General features: G+C 36.5%; 1 pseudogene; it reads left to right on the top strand.

The window, feature by feature from the left end:
- The window catches only part of LOC100518808, a 32,949-nt pseudogene extending 16,023 nt beyond the window's left edge, over positions 1-16,926 (top strand).

Genomic DNA, 19,114 nt, shown 5'->3' with positions numbered 1-19,114 from the left:
GTGAGTGTGTATTATATATATATATATATATAATATATATATGTGTGTATATATCTGTTTTCTTTCTAATTGGGGTTTCTCACCCAGCAGCTGCTTCTGGGAGGTCATGCTTTCTGTAACACTGCATATCCAGTGACCTTTATTAGGATTGTCCCATTAAATGTATTTAGACTGTACGGGTGGTTAAATAATTTTTTAAAGAATTCCCTTTCTACCGAATGTAAGAAATGAATGGCTATTAGAATGAATGGATAGCTGGAAAAAAATCTTAAAGAAAGAGAGTCTGACTACACTTCTTTTTTGTAGACAAAAAGACAAAAAAAAATTGTTTTTTGCCCTCAGTTTCCATATTTGAAATAACAGCCATGTCCATTCTTGCCTCTTTCCCATCTTGGAAGAACATGGAAACTGAAGGGATAATTGAAAATCCCTACTTCAGTCACCTCCAATTCTCCAGGCATCACTTTATCTTCCCATCTGCACAGGAGACAAGACCCAGTGATTAAAGAGAGTTGTCCAAATCACTAGGCTCTGTGGCAGAGCAATTTTCTCAGATCTAATCTTCTTTGTAGTATTGTGAAAGTGGAACCTCTTATACTATTCAATTTAACAAATAATGAGAATTTGTTGTCTTGCTTTGGTTGAACACAGTGGTTAAATATTATTTTGGGCTGGGCATATTATTTCAGAACAGTTTCAAAACTGCAAAGGTCATAATGCTTTGTAAATATTTTAATCATATAAATTATTATTGTAAGGCTAGCATTTCAGAATCTGTCTCCTAGATGTGCTGTTCTAGTAAAATATTGTTACCCAATATCTTAACTATAGTTAGACTGTCCATGACTAGTTGTCCCAAATGGTGATTCTATTCTACCATGTTTAAAAAATATAGAAAAAAAATAAATATTAAAGTATGTAATTTATCACACTCCTTTAATGTAATGCAAACTTAGCAGTTAACTGTTTCTTTTTTTTCTTTTTTTTTCTTTTTGCCTTTTCTTGAGCTGCTCCTATGGCATATGGAGGTTCCCAAGCTAGGGGTCTAATCAGAGCTATAGCACCAGCCCACGCCACAGCCACAGCTATGTGGGATCTGAGCCGTGTCTGTGACCTACACCACAGCTCACGGCAATGCCAGATCCTTAACCCACCAAGCAAGGCCAGGGAATAAACCCGCAACCTCATGGTTCCCAGTCGGATTTGTTAACCACTGCGCCATGATGGGAACACCAACAATTTCTTAAATTTATTTAATAACCTTAGATCAGGGTTTATTTTTGTTTGCAGGCTTATTCTAACACATATTTTTCAAGTGAAGCAGCTCTTAAAAAACTAGGTTTCCCCAAAACATAGGTCCCCAAATCGTATATTTAAGATTAAACATATTCAAAGTCAGAGATACCAAATTAAGACATGCTGGGTTACACAAAGTCAGAGATACCAAATTTAAGACAGTCTGAGTTACACAAAGTCAGAGATTCTAAATTTAAGACATGCCAGACATACAAATTTAAACAAGCCTATTTTCTGTCTGATTGCTAGATCTTTAATCTGATTATTGGTGTTCTGAAACCTTAAAAGGTTATCTTAGGCTAGGACCTCCAAACTTGTTTGACCAGACTGAGTTCTCTCTCTTGCCTTTGCATATGTAACAGCGTTAATAATTTCACCCTCCAAAAATGTTATAAATTAGTGTTAAAAAACCAAACAAACAATAGACTTCAAATGGAGTCACTGATGCTAAACCCACGTTACCAAAGCAATACTTGATGCAGATGTGACTGCAGTTTCAGCCTCTGTTTGGAATGTCATTTTACATAGTCAGTCTTGGCCAGCAATGGTGAAGGAAGGTGACCTTCCCAGAAATAACCCTTTCTCTTGTCTATGACCTTATTTACAACTCTTCTGCTTTTAAAACCTTTCTTTTTCTGTAGCGCTTTGGAGCTGGACTAAACAGGATGCTGCCTGGTTCATGAGCTGTTGGGTAAGGCCAATTTGATCTTCAGATTTATGCAGTTAATTTTTTTTTTTAACACTAAGAGAAGCTGCCCCAAATATTCCTGTGGTCTTCTGGCAGTCTGAAGCTTTAATTCTCCAATCAGGCTTCCAGAATTGATCTTGTGCGGCTTTCCTTTACTCTGCTGAAGTAAGAAGGTGATGGTGACATTCCTGCCCTCTGTCCTCTATGTCACACACATGGTGGAATGTAATGTCTCTCCCTCAGTGAAAGATGGTCTTATTTAAATGTCCTGGCATTCTCAGGAGAAACCTGTGACATAGCCCTTCCTATAAAGTCAATCAAATAACTTTCCAGAGTTCCTAAGTTGTTTTCTTTTCTTCTCCATGGAAGAAGAGTAAAATACAAGAGGAATGACAGTACCATCAACAACATAGCTTTCCTCTGACTTTTACGCAACATTCACCACATGGTTCCTCTAACACTTAGCCCTGGGCAGCTTGTCCAAACCTTCCCAGACTGATTTGTAAACACTGCCTGCACGTACCACTGAATGGACATTGAGGCTTTCCATTTCTGAGAAGACCTGCTTTCTGGTAGAGGCTACTTGGACCTAAGGAGGCTTGGCCTTAGTAAAATTCCAGGCTAACCTAGATCTTTTCATGAAATCCATACAAAAATAAGCATCCATGAGTTAGATAAAAATGTCTTGCTTTTCCATTATGAAAGAATGTTTTTAAGCATTCTCTTCCTATATTTTTGAGGTGTTTTATTTATTTTTAAGCACCATATCTTATGATACTGGCATGAAAATGTATTTTGGGGGGAATGTGTTAATATACATAAATGTTTAACTATTTAAAATAAGTATGGAATAATGTTTACTTTGAATCATCAAATATTGTCAAATAAATATAATTTTATTATTTCTAAGCACATTTCTATTGTCTAGTGCCTAAAATTGTTCAATAAGCAAAGGCCTCACAATTTTTTTTTTTTTTTTGTCTTTTTGCCATTTCTAGGGCTGCTCCTGTGGCATACGGAGGTTCCCAGCTAGGGGTCTAATTGGAACTGTGGCCTCCATCCTACACCAGAGCCACAGCAATGCCAGATCTAAGCTATGTCTGTGACCTACACCACAGCTCACGGCAGTGCCGGATCCTTAACCCACTGAGCAAGGCCAGGGATCGAACCCGCAACCTCATGGTTCCTAGTTGGATTCATCAACCACTGAGCCATGACAGGAACTCCAAGCCCTCACAAATATTGCTGCAAAATATAAACACAGTGTATTTATTTATTTGTTTATTTATTTATTTGTCTTTTCAGGGCAGCACCCATGGCATATGGAGATTCCCAGGCTAGGGGTCTAATTGGAGCTGTAGCCTCCATCCTACACCAGAGCCACAGCAATGCCAGATCCAAGCTGTGTCTGTGACCTACACCACAGCTCGTGGCAATACCGGATCCTTAACCCACTGAGCAAGACCAGGGATCACTCCCAAAACCTCATGTAAACACAGTGTATTTAATTGGCATGTATTTGCATGGAAATTGTTTTGTAAGTTTTGTTGTGGTTTCCTACCTTAGATAAATCTTTTTTACTGTTTTTCATACCTTATTAATTTACCTTATTAATTTAGTAAGTCCTTTTGTATAAAAAGTGCTGAAATATACCTCAGCATGCTCTAAAGCTTGATTTATTCTGATCCTCAAAAGCATAGTATTCGAGGATTTCACTGGTGGTGCAGTGGGTTAAGATCTGGTTTTGTCATTGCAGTGGCTTAGATCACTTCTGAAGCACAGGTTCAATCCCTGCTCTAGGAACTTTTGCATACCACAGGCATGGTCAAAAAAAGAGCAAAATCTCAATATTTGTGTTGTACTCAACCAAAAAGTGTAATTAGGTCTCATAAAATGGTGCTGGAAGTTATACCTCAAACTGAGGACAGTTACTTGACATAAAGAAGAAAAAAAATTAATTGTAATAGAATTAATTGTTTTTCCAAGCACTTCGAAGACATTGCAGTTTTACTGAATTTATACAAAATTTTACTGAACATCTGTTGAATTTTACTGAACATGATTTATGCAAGCAAAGGTCTTAAAAACTTTCTTTGACAGATCTCATACCTCTTAAAAATACATAGAGGGTATACTTTTCTTTGATTTGCACAGCTCTGATTTCAATATATGGGATGCTATAATCTAGAGACGGACCAGAGGAAAGGTCTTAGGAAAGTTTTTGATATTTTATATCAGAAGCTGCAGCAAAGATCTCCCCATGGGTCTTTCAAATTTGACATTATCTGAAAAACATGCTGGGCCAGAACTATGCTATGGTCAAGTTTTGTGTATTCATGCTATCAATAATTTTCTCAAAGGATTATACTAGAAATAAATGCCTAGGTTTCCAAAATATGGATTTTTTTACCTTTAGGCAATGTTATTATATTTATGTATTGTGATAGTATTAAAAATATAAACAAAAAGGGGATTATCAGATGATCCATATCAAGACTTTCAGTCAAAAACATGGATATGCTGAGGGAACAGGCTGGTGAGCTAATGTGGGACTTGGCTGAGAGTAAGCATTTCTCATATATAAGCCAAATCTGAACCTGAATATTCAGAGGCTATTTTCAATTCTCTCTCTAGAGAGAGAGATATATATAGAGAGAGAGATATTGTAGATCTCTCTCTCTCTCTCTATATATATATATATATAGAGAGAGAGATCTACACATATATATATAACATACACATACATATATATAAAACATATAAAATAATTTCCACACAAATGCATGCCAATTAAAGACACTATGTTTATATTTTGCATCTACATTGGTGAGGCCTTTACTTATTGAATAATTTTAGGCACTTGACAATAATATATTCAGTACACATAAGCTTATATGTATGTACATATTCAGTGTATGTGTATGTATCGCTAGCTAGCTATGACTAAGGAATGGTTTTCAATTGAAATATGGCCTGAGAGATGAAAGACAGAATAGTGATAGAGAAAGAAAGACATTCCAAACCCCAAACTTAAGAGTTATTCAAAACTATTGAATCTCCATTTTCGAAAGGAGTTACTGGAAGGCAACCTTCCTACATTAAATTTCTAAGTATACTTAATATTTCAAATATAAGACTCACTTGAGCCTCCATATGAACATAAAATCAGACTTCAATTTATTACTGCCAGTTAAATTGAAAGAATCAAAATGGAAATTAGTAACATTTTTAATGACCCATATGCCAAAGCTAAAGTTGCATCTTCACTGAGAAAGACATTCTGACTTATTAATTACCTTTACCATGATGCACATAAATAGAGAGGAATTGGTAAGCCACAAGACCTTGGTAAATGGATATGATTCTACAGTACTATCCTGCCAGCCCAGATAAGTTAAATTTAATCTCATACTTACTTCATGACTGATAGTTTTCTACAAGGTTTAGTTGAGGATGCAAAGGGAGTAAGGCTGAGTTATTAAATTACTTGAAACTGTAGAGATGCTATAATGTGATTCAAATTTGGGGAGAAATGCAAATCATAAACCTAATGAGATACTAATATCCAGAATATATGTAAAACTAAAACTTAGCAACAAAAAAATGCTACTCTATTAAAAAAAATGGGCAAAGGATTTGAATAGACATTTATCCAAAGAGATATATAATGGTTAATAAGCACATGAAAAAACGCTCAACGTCACTACTTATTAGAGAAATGCAAATCAAAACTACAGTGAGATACCACCTCACACCCATTAGAATGGCTACTCTCTATCTATATCTATCTATTGATCATTTAAAACAAATAGGCCTGAGAATGCAGAGAAGTTGGACCCCTTGTGCACTGTTAGTGGGAATGTAAAATGTTAAGCCTTAATGGAAAATAGTATGTCAATTCCATTAAAAAATAGAATTATCATATGATTTAGTAATTCCTCTTCTGAATATATGCCTAAAAGAATTGAAAGAGGTATTTGCACACCTATGTTCATAGCAGTGTTATTCACAACAGCTGAAACATGAAAGCAACCCTAGTATCCTTTGAAAAATTAACAGATAAGCAAAATGTGGCAGATAAGTCATCCCTCCATATCCATGGGATACTGATTTCAGGAGGCCCAGCACATACCAAAATCTGCAGATGCTCAAGTCTTTAGTATAAAATGGCTTAGTTGCCATAGAGGCAAAACTCATATATTAGGAGAACTGACTGTATATTTATTGGAAAAAAAATCGGCATATAAGTGGGCCCATGCAGTCCAAACCCATGTTGTTTAAATGGAATATTTACATATAATGGAAAATTATTCATACTTAAAAAGGAAGGAAATTCTGACATACATTACAAGATAAATGAATCCTGAACATATTATGCTAAGTAAAATAAGCCAGTCACAAAAAGACAAAGTGTGATTCTGCTCATATGTAGTACTTAGAGAAGTCAAAATCATAGAGACAGAAAAATTTGTGGTTACCAGGGCCTGGGTAAGGAGGATGAAAGGTATTTTTCATTGGATATAGAGTTTCAGTTGGCAGGGTAAAAAGAGATGATAGTCATGGTTGCACAACATCATGAATGCATTTTTTTTTTTTTTTGTCTTTTTGCCATTTCTTGGGCCACTCCTGCGGCATATGGAGGTTCCCACGCTAGGGGTCGAATTGGAGCTGCAGCCGCTGGCCTATATCAGAGCCACAGCAACGTGGGATCGGAGCCGCGTCTGCAATCTACACCACAGCTCACGACAACGCTGGATCCTTAACCCACTGAGCAAGGCCAGGGATCGAACCTGCAACCTCATGGTTCCTAGTCAGATTTGTTAACCACTGCGCCATGATGGGAACTCCCATGAATGCATTTAACATAACTGAACTATACTCATTACAATGGTTAAGATGGTGCATTTTATGTTGTGTGTATTTTACCACAACAGATTTTTAGAAATGGAAATCCCATAGGGTTCAACCTATGGGAATACATTTTAACAATTATTACTAATTTTATTCACCAAGTAACTAGAATATAAACAAATATTTCACATGATCAACTATAAAACTGAGAATCAAAGATATGAAATAGTTTGAATATTTACTGACATGGGGCAAGTGTTGGCATATATCAAATGGTTGAGCGCACATTATCAGGAGCAGCACTTAAGCTCAAACGGTGTACCTGCCTCACCTGGGTTGTTTTCAGAATGCAGATTATTACCCAGTAGGGTTTGAGATTTCACATTTCAACCAGTTCCAAAGGACACCCACATTGTTCACAGAGGCCCAAATTGAACACCAGGAACAGAGGGGCAGTAATTCTGACCTAACAGGAGAAAGGTGACCACAACCTACACTCAGCTTAGCCAAAATAGGAGATAGAAAGCAGATGGAGCAAGAAGGCAGGCAAAGGAACTCTGCAGGGTCCAGAGGAGCTTTCCTTCATATGGTCTATGCCCAAGAGGGAGCAGTGCACTCACCTAGCTAGGTCATAATGGGTACTGAGTACTTTAGGGGACCCAAACACATTGGGAGCCAGTGGAGGACCAAGGCTTTCTGAAGCCAGAGGTTTAATTTTCTGAGGAGGAAGTAGCTCTTAAAAGAATATACAGGATTCCTGTGTGGCTCAGCAGGTTAAGGAGCTTACATAATGTCCAGGAGGATGTGGGTTGGATACCTGGCCTCCCTCAGTGGGTTAAGGATCTGGTGTTGCTGCAAGCTGCAGTGTAGGTCACAGAGGTAGCTCAGATCTGGCATTGTTCTAGTTGTGGTGTAGGCTGTAGCTGCAGCTCAAATTTGACTATAGGAACTTTCATATGCTGCAGGTGGGGCCATAAAAATTAATTAAAAATATATATACACATTTATTTATATAAATATATATACATGAGTATATCAAATTAGAATTAAAAAACCAACATTCACAAATTTTAAAAGCTGTTAAATATCATAAATATCACAATATAAAAACAACATAATTTTAGGAAACCGAGGCATGTAAATCTTCATATACACATTATTAACATATATAATTTTTTTTTCCATTCACAGCTGTTCCAAAACTACAGCACACATGGAGAAGACTAATGTAGGGGGTGTTGGGGTCCAGACATTGTGGCTGTGTGGAACTTCCATGGGCAGTATATCTTACTCTGGCAAATTTTACTGGCCACATGGCCATGTGGACACAGCTAGTGGTGCCTCCCCTGGGCATCCGTGTGCTGCCTCCTCAACTAGCCTCTCCCTGCCCTACCCCCTGACCAATCCAGAGGAAATCAGGGCTGGTGGACAACTTGGAAGAGCAAGGTGCTGGGCTGATGGTTGTGATGACTGTGTACATGATAAGAAAATATCTCTGTAATATGTTCTTTGCTCAACTGGTGTGAAAAAATTCATTGGAGGAGTTTCCCGGTGGCCTAGGGGCTAAGGAGCCATCATTATCACTGCAGTGGCTCAGGTCTCTGCTGTGGCTGCATGGCTGGGGTTTGATTCTTGGCCCTTGGAACTTCTCCATGCCATAAGTGGGGACAAAAAAAACTCCTGGGAATTTGATTTAAAGGATCACAAAGAGGAGTTCCTACTGTAGCACAGAGAGTTAAGAATCCTACTGCAGAGGGTCAGGTAGCTGTGGAGGGGCAAGTTCAATCCCTTGCCAGGCACAGCAGGTTAAGGATCTGGCATTGCTGTGACTGTGGTGTAGGTTGCAGCTGTATCTTGGATTCAATCCCTGGCCTGAGAACTTCCATATGCCATGGGTGTGGCCATAAAATGTAAATAAATAAATAAATAAATCAGGACAGAAAGGACTAAAATTCATGGTGAGTTGAGTTGGAGAAACCAGCAGAAAAGATGAGGGGTGATTTCCAACATGAAGTTAACTTACCTTGCCTTTTAAAATGATATTTTTATACATTCTGTCTAATCATTTCTGTGTTTTATGAATGAACAGAATAATGGAATAGATGATATGTTTGCAAATAAATGCTTAACCCCTTCAACTATCACTAAAACTATGTCATATTTATTTACCTATCTACCTATGTCTATCAGCACTTTTGTTTATTTTTTTACTTTTTTATCTCCATAAGATGGTCTCTATACTGAGTGTGTTTTGATATGATGCCCTTGTACAAAAGAGTTAATCAAATAAGTGTGTGTATGTGTGCGTGTGTCTGCATATATGTGAGTGCATGTATGTGTGTGTGTGTTTAAGAGAAAAAGATTGGATGGGTGGCTCTCTGCATAGTTGTTCAGTCTTCAGTTCATTTTCTAGCCAGACTTGTGTGTGGTGATTTATTGTGAGTTGCATCATAAATAATTTGTTACCAATATTATTTAAGTACCAAAGCTTGGGGATACATTTTTTTTCAATGTGAGAGGTTTTCTAATTGCATTACTGCCATTTACTTGCACTGAAATGTATTTTCTTTAATAAAGAAAAAGGGGTGAATTTAGAAATACCATGCCTAGCTTTTTGAGTGGGGTCGTGGGAGCTACTTGAGCACGTGAATACAATTTCTCAAATGAGCCATCACACAGAGGGACTATTTTATATAACTTAGAGGATTTAGCCACTGTGCCTGGAAAACCAACTTAAGGGATTCCAAGGAAATATTTTTTAAACTAGGAAGTTATTATACAAAGGAAGGATATTAATTTCTTAGGAGCTGATTTTTTTTAATTATTTTTTATTTTTTTTCCTTCTGTCTTTTTATGGCCCCACCTGCGGCATATGTAGGTTCCCAGGCTAGGGGTCTAATCAGAGCTGTAGCCACTGGCCTATACCACAGCCACAGCCACAGCCACGCCAGATCCAAGCTGTGTCTAAGACCTACACCACAGCTCATGACAATGCCGATCCCAGTCGGGTTTGTTTCTGCTATGCCACAATGGGAACTCCAGGAGGTGAATTTTAGTTCAGCCCTTTACATCTGTCACTTTCTCAGATTTTCAAAGACACCCTCTCAAGTACAGTTCTGGTCAAACTCTGGTTGCCATAGATGGTTCTGCTAGTCAGTAGAGTCTTCATGTCTTTCTTTCAGTCTCACCTGACTTCTCTTAACATTTCCTTGGGGGAAGTATTGATGCTATAGACTTTTTGCCATACCTGTCTTGGTACTGATGAATAAGACAAAGAGGTTGCAATCTGCTTAGAAGACCAACAAGCAAGAAGCATGTCTGGGAGTGAATATCATGCTTTGAAAAAGAAAAAAATCAGCTCCCCTTATGGTTCCTTTTCCCCCAAAGCAGGTTATTTAATACACTTTTGAAATTTTTACCATACTTGTGTTGAGTGTTTTGGCAGAATCCCTCAATAGACATTTAGTGAGAGGCCATCACTGGCCAGACTCTAAGGTAGGAGCTGAGTAATCAGGGATAATTGGGATGTTGGCCATGAGGATTTGCATTCCAGTGGAGAGACAGGTACAGACTGTATATCTTTAATGCAGTCTATCAATAGCACAGTCTGAGCTATCTACAGAGTGTGACATGATCACAACTGGAAAAGTACTAGCCACCCAGAGAGCACTAGGTGAGAACTTCCCAGTAGAGGTAACAGTATCTTAACAAGGCTGTTGTGGGGGAAGTGAGGGCAACAGGAAAGAAAGTGGCATTAAAGAGTAGCTGGACAGGGGGTGAGGAACAAAAGCATTACATAAATACAAACCATTTCAGAGACTTTGGAATTAATTCAAAAGTATGGGAATATAAAAAGGATTTAGGTAGGAGCATTAACATATTTATTTCATTAACTTCAGAACCTGATTTAGGTGGAATTGTTTTGCCTGGAGTTAAGAGAAGGGAATGCAGGGGTTTGGTTTAGAGATTGTAGTCATGAGGTTGGTGAGGAATGGACATAGTCTATACAAATTGGGCAGATAGAACCAACAGGATTAGGTACCAAATTGGGTGTGAAAAGCAGAAAATGTTGAAAAATCAAAAAAGAGTAGTATAGTTATGGTTTAAATAACTATTAGAAAAATGGTACTGTTTTCAGATCTATAGGATAGGAATATCTTGATAGGGTTCAGTGTTTTACATAAAGTGTGAGGTGCTTGTGTCATTCAAGTGAAGAAGAAAACTTTGATTCTTATTATTCACAGTAGTCTGTCCTATCATCTTGCCACAAACATTGAATTCACCAATACTGAACTACTACCCCTAGGATAAATACAGGGTTGGCTTCCTGCCAGCCTCCAGGCATATGTTCATCAACCTGTCAAATGTACTTTTTAAAAAAAAATGTGTTTCTGCTTGAAAGCACATCATAACCTTTTTGTACTTAGGAACACAAGAGAGCACTTAAGTACTACTTTTGGTAGGTCATTTTAAACAGAGAAATCACAAACAAAAAGCATAAAAATGGGGGGGGGACCTGGCACTAAGTAGATTTAAAAAAGGAAAGTTGTTTACAGATAAGAGCTGAAGCAGGAAGACAGCATTGCCCTGTTTGATCTCAGCTGGGATGGTACTTGTAGGATGAAAACCAAAATTTTGAGGATCTGCGCATGTCCAAAAATGGCCACAAAAGTGTCACAAGTGTAAATTTGGTGGTTAAAAATGGACAAATTTCTGGAAACATACAGCTTCAGAAGGAGTAGACAATCTGAACAGATTGATCAATAGTAGTAAAATTGAATTTGTAAGAAAAAAACTCTAGCAAAATAAAAATCGAGGACTGGACTTCTTCAAAGAGAATTCTCCCAAACATATAAAGAAGAGCCAATACTTATCCTTCTCAAACTACTCTAAAAGAATTTAGGAGGGGGGGAACACTATCAACCTCATTCTGTGAGTACACCATTATTACATGGATAACAAAACCAAAATACATTACAAAAAAAAAAGAAAATTATAGGTCCATATCTATGATAAATATAGATGCAAAAATTCTTAACAAAATATTAGCAAACTGAATTCAACAACACATAAACAGATCATATACCATCATCAAGTGGGATTTATTCCAGGAATGCACATATGGTTCAATATTCACAAATTGGTTAGTGTGATACATCATATTAACAAAAGGATCATCTCAATAGACACAGAAAAAGCATTTGATGAAATTTAAAATCCATTCATGATAAAAATTCTCATCAAAGAGGGTTTAGAGGGAACATATCTCAACATAATCAAGACTACTTGCAGCAAACCAAAAGCTAAGGTCATATTCAGCAGTGAAAAACTGAAAGCCTTTCCTCTGAATTCAGGAATGAGACCAGGATGCCCAGTCTTGCCACTTGTATTTAACATAACATTGGAAGTCCTGGCCACAGCAATCAGATAAGAAAAATAAATAAAATGTATCTAAATTGGAAGGTAAGAGTTAAAAATGCTGCATAAGCTTAATATGAGTTCTAACTAGGATATTTAGGGTATAATAAAGAAAAAAAAACTAAATACCTGACTTGAAGATAGAACTTTGACATTTAATCTCATACTTGTTATTTTACTAACTATAAATCACTGCAGAGTTATCAAGTGTTTCTAAGATCCAGTTTCTTAACACACAAAAAATTAGTATAACAGCATCTATTATAGAAATGTGTTCTGTGGATTAATTATACTTTATAACTAGCACAGATGTTCCTAGCAAGGAAACAGACATGTTGAACATGGTTTAAAAAGTTACTTTTACTGTTTTTTCTTGCTCAGCTAAGACGGCTGAGCACGACTTTACTTACTTTGCACACTTTTTGGGTTGGCATCTAGCCTTTCCACTGCTTAAGTTTCTCTCTGTCAAGGAGATATATGATGAAAAAATTCTTACAAGGGAAATTAGATCTTCTTAGTGAAAGATGGACTTTGCTATGGGTGTATACAAAAACCTTTATTCTGATGATATTTCTCATGCTTTGAGAGAAAAAAAGAATCGCTATTGTTGCACAACTGAAACAGCTACTGGCAGAAATGGAACTAATTGTGAAGATGCTTGAAGATCCAGAAACTACTAGGCAAATGAAACCAACCAGGGATGGTTGGATGCTGTTTGATTACCTGGCAGACAAGCATGGTTTTGGCAGGAATATTTAGATACACTCTACAGGTATGTAAAATTCTAGTACGCATGTGGAAATTATTCTGGAGCAGCAGAATATCTTCACATCTTTATAAGTTGCTTGTATATTCTAGAGATTAAGCCCTTGTCAGTCACATCATTTGAAACTATTTTCTCCCATTCTGTAAGTTGTCTTTTTGTTTTCTTTTTGGTTTCCTTTGATGTGCAAAAGCTTCTCAGTTTGATTAGTCCCACTGGTTTATTTTTGCTTTTATTTCTGTTGCTTTGAGAGACCAACCTGAGAAAATATTCATAAGGTTGATGCCAGATAATGTTTCACCTATATTCTCTTTCAGGAGTTTGATGGTGTCTTGTCTTATATTTAAGTCTTTCAGCCATTTTGAGTTTATTTTCCTGCATGGTGTGAGGGTGTGTCTAGTTTCATTGATTTATATGCAGCTGTCCAGAATTCCCAGCAATTCTTGCAACAAGGATAGAACTAAAGACTCTCATACTGAGTGAAATAAGTCAGAAAAGAGAAAGACAAATACCATATGATATCACTCATATCTGGTATTTAATATACAGCACAAAGGCACCTTTCCACAGAAAAGAAAATCACGGACTTGGAGAATAGACTTGTGGTTGCCCAGGGGGAGGGGAGGGAGTGGGATGGATTGGGAGCTTGGGATAATGGATGCAAACTATTGCTTTTGGAATGGATTAGCAATGAGATCCTGCTGTGTAGCACTGAGAAATATGTCCAGATACTTAAAGGGAGCATGAATATGGGAGAAAAATTATGTATACATGTATGTGTATCTGGGTCCCCATGCTGTACAGTGGGAAAAAAAGAGTGTTGGGGAAATAACAATAATTAAAAAAAAGAATATGTTCACATCTTTAGAGTGTTGGTTCCAGCAACAGATAGAAATGCTTTGAGATCACTCTGGGGAAAACTGGCTTCTGAAATCTTAATGCAGAATTAGGTTGCAGCCATAGAAGACCTTAACCAACTAAAAGAGACCATAAATAATAATTCTGTAAGTTATCCACTTCAGTCTCTTCAGCAATGAACATGGCTTATTCACCCATCTCTGTTTTTTTTCTTCAGTCACCTCAAAGGATGTGATGGCATTATTAATCTCTTCCTTTACCAGCCATAGTATCTGAATGCAATTCAGATGATATGTTCTCATGCACTCTGCTATTTGACCACAGGAGTCATAATAAAGATGTTTGAAAATGCTGGTAGGTGCTGAAAGATCTGGTCAAAATGATCCAACAGAAATCTTACACATATAGAAACCCGATTACAGAGTTTGTTGAATGCTTATGTGTTAATCTTGACATTGATGGGGCTCAGAAAAAACTGAGGGAATGTGAACAAGTGCTAGTGGATGATTTCTTTTTGGTGGCTTATCTTGAGGACTTCATTGAAAAATGCTCATCTTTTCACACTTGAGACTTTTTTCACATCCTTCTGAAAGATGTATTGTAAATTTGATTAGAAATGCAAGACTGGATGCTAAGATTGATTCTAAATCAGGTCATGTGGTTGTGGGTAACAACGCAGTCTTACCCTATCCACCAGCAACTGACTGAAAAGACCAAAAGCTTTTCTTTCAGAAGCTAGATGTTGCTCATGAATATTAAGAAGAAACTTAATCAGAAGAGTTTGGGGCTAGTAGATGCAAACAATTGCATATGGAATGATAAGCAATGAGATCCTACTGTATAGCACAGGAAACTATGTCTGATCATTTGTGATGGAACATGGTGAGGATAATGTGACAAAAAGAATGTATGTAAATCCATAACTGGGTTTTACATACACTGGATTTTTGCTGTACAGCCAAAATTGGTGGAACATTTTAAGTCACTATAATAAAAAAATTAAATAATAGTAGGTTGGAGGCTCCTAATAGTCAACTCAGCACTCTGGATTCTATTGAAGAACTGTAAAGAAAGTGTAAAAACTGTAAAAGAAAGATGAAATAATAAAGCCATTATTTAAAGGTGAAATATTTTAGAAACAACATATTGAGTATAAATTTTGGAGAATTTGAATAAAATTGGCTGTGTTTGATTTTCAAAAAAGCTGCTATTACTACAAAGAAGTTAACATTCTCTTCACCTTTCAGTAGCTTATGTGAGCCTGATAAGAATAGAGAAGTTTTACTAGATGGTTTATAACAAAGGAGAAAGAGAAACATTTGTTTGATGACTCTCATTATAATTGCTTTATATGTATTATTTCATCATTTTATTTCACAAAAACTCCCATAAAATAGTAAGTGTCCTAATTTGACATTATGTAGAAGCTAAGATTTGAAGATACTAATTACCTTATCCATAGACATAGAACTATTGATTATAATTTGTTTGCTTAGTATCAATGGTTCATGCTTTTTCTAATGTATTTCATATATTTTCTTGACAATGAAGATGTTCTTCATTATTTATTATCTACTATCAGAACCAGTTCACTACTATGCAGAAAACTGCACAAATTTAAGTGATATCCATAATGTCAAGTGTTTCTTGGATAACCTGACCCCCTTGCTGTACAGTGGGAAAATAAAATAAAAAAATATATTAACATGTTGTTTATTAACACACTCAGCAAATAATTGCTGGTATCTGGATCCACTAGGATTCAATTTGGTTTTGAATAGCAGAAAAACTAGCATTCAGTGGCTTAAACAATTAAAAGATTTATTCTTTTAAAGTATTAGAAAGTTTTGAGGTGAGCAGTCAGCCTATCTGTTGCAGCTTTCTCCTAATCATCTAACAATTACATCCTCATAGTGTTTCTTGATCACCTGCTCATGACTGCAGCATAGGTGCAAATGCAAATTTGCAATTAACAGAGGGAGAGGGGATAGACAGAGGTAAGTCATGTGCAGTGCCATTCCCACTTCTGGTACGGACAAAGTAGTTTCCAGAAGAGGGATCCTGGGAAGAAGAACAGCTAAAAAACAGATTTAAAAAAACAAAAACAAAATACCCCTTAATTTTGGAACATTTTTAGGTTTACAGAAAACCTGTGATGATAGTGTGAAAAGCTCCCAAATGCCCCATTTGCCAATTCCCTTATTACTATCTTCCCTTAATTAAAATAAGGAATAAATATTGATATATTATTAAGTGAAGTTCATTCTCTATTCAGATTTCCTTAGTTTTCCCCCTTATTTTCTGCTCTAAGAGCCTATCCATATTACTACATTATATTTGATTGTCATTATCTCACAGGCTTCTCTTGCCTAGGACTGTTTCTCAGATTTTCTTTGTTTGAGATGAACTTGACAGTGTGGGCAGAGCTTATCAGGTATTGTGTAGAAAACTCCTTGGTTGAGATGCTGCTGTTGTTTTTCCTCATGGTTAGGCTGGGGTTATAATGTTCTGGAAGAAGACTACCAAAGTAAAATGCATTTGCATCACATCTTATCAAGGGTACTTACTGTAAATATGACTTATGGGTAATAACCTTGCCTGAGGGAGTGTTTATCAGTTGTGTATGTTTGTTACATTCCCATTCCTTGAGAGTGAGATACCTACATCAATTATTTGGAATTCTTCATGATAAATTTGTCTCTTGTCCCCTATTTGTTTATTATTCAATTGTTTATTTATATCAATATGAATTCATGGATATTTATTTTTAAATTTGGATTCTAATCCAATACTACTTTATTTTATTTTTAATTTTTTTCCATAAAAGGCTGAAAATAATTTTAACATAGCCTCCTTGATAAGATAAGCAGATAAATATTTGCTAAAGACTTAGAAGATTTGAACAAGAATAACAAATCTGTGTAATTCATATACACAGAACTTTGCATCCAACTATTAGAGAGTATACATTATTTTTAAGATTGCATACATCATTTATCAAAATTTTCCTATAGGAATTGTAAAGCAAATCTCAGCAATTTCAGGAAACTGAAATAATCCAATTTATGTTTTCTGACCATAGTATGAAATTAAGTTAGTAATTAAAAGTAAAAATACTAGCAAAAACAGATAGTAAGAAAAATTACTAACCATTTCAAAGTTAAACAAAATGACCCTCAATAAACAGTTGTTTAAAAATTTACCTATTTTTTAAATATGGGTTGTATATAGAGATCTTCTTTCAAAGAGTTAAGTCTGAAAAATGCAGGGAGAGGGTGGGAGGTAACGTTACAGTGGAATAACCTGACAGCACTACATTAGCCAGGTGATCAAGTTCAATATCAACAGGCACAGGTGCTGCTGATGGCTTATACCGATGATACATGATGAGATCCATGTTACTTCTGTGATCTTCTATCCCAAAATGCCTAACCCCACTTTAATTGTAAGAAAAAACTCTTTTTTTAAAAATAGAGAATGTAGAGTGAACAAGAAAAATATATTAAAAAAAATGTGTCAAGAACTGATTTCCAAGGGTTTGTTGAATTTTTTCTTTCCTTTGTTATTCTTTACAAAAGAAAGAGAGAATTTACCTTGGGATCGGTAAGTTCTATGAGAACAGTGATTTTTTTTTTCTACTTTCTTATCTCTAGTGATGAACATGCTACACATACTTTTTAAAAATTTGAATGAATTAGTGCATGAATGAACAAATGGTTATATTAATCATCTGTCAAGAGGCAAGGAGACTGTCAAGAAGCTTCTAGGACTTTAGCTATGGTGAGATTGCAATATTCACAATAATGACCTATTAGCTCCTATATGGCCATATTAAACATTTTTGTTCAGCAGATAGAAAAAAAAAGGCCCTTAGTTATACACTTTCAAGAGTCAGCCTGTGGAGCTCAGCAGGTTAAAGATCAGGTGTTGCCACTCCAGTGGCTTGGTTTACTACTGTGGCGTGGGTTCGATCACTGGCCCAGAAACTTCCACATGCCAAGGTAGAGCCAACCAAAAACCAAAAATCTGAGCCCATGAATAACACTTTCTACATTCTTTCTGACAGAAACATTATGCCCTGCTTTCACTTTTTGTACATCCCAGGTCTGCTTCCAGCATAGCTGCTTCCTGAGGTATCACAAAAGCATAGAACTATGTTCCTACCCCATTGATTAGCATCTTTTTGTTCTCAACAATTTCCTTGGTTTGCTTTCCTTTTCACTGAGAAAATTCTCCCAGGGTTTCTTAATAACGTACCATTTCAACCCAATATTTGCTAGTGTTTGCATTCCCATCACTGAATTTATGCTTTGCAGTAGCCGCAAGTTGCTGAAATCTCAAGACCTAACTGGTAGGTTCTACAGGTCCCAAAGTGGGACATTTTAGCTAATTTTTTTCACATAAAATTGAGGAATATCTTCTTTCCAAGTGTCTAAAGTAAACACAATTGAAATATTAAATAACTGGAATAGGCTTCCAAGACTTGGGTTATTTACATTACAGAGCTGAAGAGATAAAGGAAAAAAGGTAGATGTTTAAATAGGTTGCTTTATATCTGGAGTATTGTGCCTCTTTCCCAGGCACTCAGTTGCCTTTCTTACAAGTCAGAAGTCCATGAGCAATGAAATTTTAGAGGCTGTGGCAATAACAGAGGTTTAAAGAATCAGAATGAAAAAGAAGTGGACAGTCAGGTTCTCCTATTCTGTGCTTGTCCTCGTGGGCATCAGGATCTTTTGCAGCCTGTAAAAATCGCAACATCTTGTTATACCCTTAATAATAATAAATATGGCTTATTGATTGGCCCAGATTTAATTATAAGAATTCTAGAAAGTAGGCACTATTTATTTATTTATTACTTAGGAAAAAAAGAGGCAGAAAGCAGTTAATGAGATGGCCTTAGGCTATACAACTCCTAATTAGTGCAGCCTATGTGGCCCTCTTATGGTGATTCTTTTCTCAGAGGGAAGGACTTCTGAAGTTTTATATCTGAGTATAAAACCAAGTCTTTGCTTTCATCTTGAAAATGATTACAAAGGATATTCTTTCTGCTCCTAAACACACAAGAGCCTTTAGTCTTATACCTTCTGGCAACCCATCTCTCTTGTGTGCAGTGGCTTCCTAGTGCCATGATCATGCCATAGAGTGGAAGAGGCTTCCTGCCAGGCTGGCTGTGTCATGGCAAAGCCTGGGAGAACTGCCACAGGCATGAGTTCTTCAGCAGGTACCTTAGAGATAGTGTC

The sequence above is a fragment of the Sus scrofa genome, chromosome 15 (assembly GCF_000003025.6).
Source record: "Sus scrofa isolate TJ Tabasco breed Duroc chromosome 15, Sscrofa11.1, whole genome shotgun sequence".
Lineage (NCBI taxonomy): Eukaryota > Metazoa > Chordata > Mammalia > Artiodactyla > Suidae > Sus > Sus scrofa.
This window is presented reverse-complemented; position numbering and strand designations above follow the sequence as displayed.